The sequence below is a fragment of the Vigna radiata genome, unplaced genomic scaffold, assembly GCF_000741045.1.
Source record: "Vigna radiata var. radiata cultivar VC1973A unplaced genomic scaffold, Vradiata_ver6 scaffold_473, whole genome shotgun sequence".
In the NCBI taxonomy this organism is placed as follows: Eukaryota; Viridiplantae; Streptophyta; class Magnoliopsida; order Fabales; family Fabaceae; genus Vigna; species Vigna radiata.
Window position 1 is genome coordinate 9,160 of NW_014543788.1, and position 2,704 is coordinate 11,863.

Sequence of the window (2,704 nt, forward strand, 5' to 3'; positions counted from 1 at the left end):
CTCTTGGTGTGAGAAATAAGCCATTATATTTTAACAAATGGTATTAGAGCTGGTTTTCATAAGATATTTGGAAAACAAGTCGATTACTATTTTTGCTCAGTCGACAAATCCTAAAAAATGGCTTGTAGTTCTCAGACCTTTGGTGAAGGTGCTTCAACAAATAGACCACCTTTATTTGCTCGAGAAAATTATGTATTTTGGAAAATTAGGATGCAAATCTTTCTTGAATCCATGGACAAAGGTGTTTGGGATGCAACCATAAACGGTTCATATGAGCCTACTCATGTTGTGAATGGAAAAGATGTTTTAATTTATTTTTTTTTTGACTGGACTCAAGATGAGAACAATAGAGCACAATATGATATTAAAGCTAGAAATGTAATTGCTTCTGCACTAACTATGGATGAATTTTTCAGGATATCACAGTGCAAAACAACCAAAGAAATGTGGGAAGTCCTAGAGGTCACTCATGAGGAAACAAATGAAGTGAAAAGAGCCAAAAAGAATTCACTCATACAAGAATGAGTTATTCAGGATGAAGGCAGGGGAGACTATCTACGAGGTGCAGAAAAGATTCACACATATAGGCAACCACCTTATGGCTCTGTATACATGCATACTTTGATTCTGACTAGGCTACTTGTGCTACCACTAGAAGGTCCATATCTGGTTTCTGTGTTTTTCTTGGAACTGCTCTTATTTCTTGGAAGTCAAAGAAACAAACCACCGTTTCTAAATCTTCTTCTGAAGCCGAATACAGGTCCTTAGCTTCTCTAACTTGTGAACTACAATGACTGCAATATATTTTAAAGGATCCTGCATATACCATTTACGAATTCTTACTCCGTCTATTGCTACAATAATTTTGCTATGCACATTGCTAAGAATCCCACATTTCATGAAAGAACCAAACATATAGACATAGACTGCCATGTTACTAGACAGAAGCTTCAAGATGGTCTTATCAAACTTCTCCATGTATCTTCTACCAATCAAGTTGCAGATGTTTTTACCAAGTCTCTTTATCCTTCTCCTTTTAACACTATTACTTCCAAGCTAAACATGTATAATATACATGTTCATCTTGAGGGAGGGTGATAGAGATCTTCACAGATCTCTTCTTCCATTATTGTCGAGCGGTAAGGAAGATGTTGACTATTGTACGACTGAAGAGAGTTAGGTTGTCGATCGACTTATTAGCACGGAACAGTGGAATAATGAAAATCGTTCAGTTGTAATGTTACAGTTTGCTATTTCTATTTTTCCTTTGTATACATATTAGTTTGCTTCTGTTGTAATTTCACTCACTATCGATTAAATTCATTCATTCATAACTTTTTTCTTTTCTCTGGAATTCTTGTTTTCTCTCTTTTCTCAAACACTCACATTCCTTCATTTTTTTCATTTTTTCTCCTGAACATCTTCATCAACCTAGGGATTTCTCCATCATATCTCCTTTTCCTTCAATTTAAATTGTTCAAAAGCCTTTCTCACTGATTATTTTCACTTTCCACAATTTAAACATTCATTTCCATCGTTCAATATTAATTTTGAATCGATTAATCTGTTCCTTTGTTCAAATTAGAGTTTCCCTCCCATTTTAGGGTTTCCTCATGATATTAGGGTTCTTTATGCTCCATTTGGGGTTTTCTTTCGAACAAACTCTAAGTCCTGGGGTTCTAATGAGTTTGTTCAGAGTTTTGAAGCTTTCGTTTTTGGTTTAGTAGATTTCCTTCGAGTCAGTCTTTGATCTCGAATTCCTCATCATTCCGCTACGTTTTCTCATTAGAGGAAGCTTCGAAGAGGTTCATAATGTGTTCGCATCACATGTACGGTGATATTCCCCGGTTCTCTTCCATCAATAGTTTTTTATATCAACCAATGTTGTTTTTTCTTACTTCTTTAACTAGAAATAAAGGTTTCTTTGTATTTTCAATGTGTATGCATCTTATATGATATTAATTGATTGGGAAAATCATAAAAATCATGGAATTATAGTGCTTTATGATGACTCTTCAAACCCTGATCATTAAAACTCAACACTAATTCTATTATCTAAACAAAAAAACTAAAACTATTCTACACAAATTATATGATTGATTTTATATGTAACGCTTTAAACTATAATCTACACTTGCGCACTAGCATTTGCATCCACCATAGCCATTAGTAAGATAAATTAACATACCTAAACGTCATTTTAAATTATGATAATGGTCACTGATTTGATTTTTTTATCACGATGTAAATGTTTTCTACGCAGTTTCTTAGGTTTCTTTCTTTTATTTTCCTTTTTTTAGCATGTCCATTATTTTGATTGGTTTCATGCATATTATTCCCAACCATGATTGAAAATTGAAGTTTTTTTAGATATTTAAAGGTAATTTGTTCTCTTTTATTAAGCTTTTTGCTTTTATTTTATTTAGCAATACTTTGGATTCAAACATATTATTGCAAACCATGGTTATTTAGCAATATTTTTTTTGCAATATTTAAATCTAATTTGTTTTCTTTTATGATGGTTATTGTTGTTTCAAGGTTGTAAAACAAATTGAATTTTAACTATTTTTGGGTTTTATACAAAACATTAACGGTTTAAATTTATTTTTCAGTTTTCTCTACGGGTAATTAACAAAAGCCAAGTTGTCCCTCCAACTATAAGTATGTATATATATTTGTAAATTCTCTTTTTATTCCATAAAAG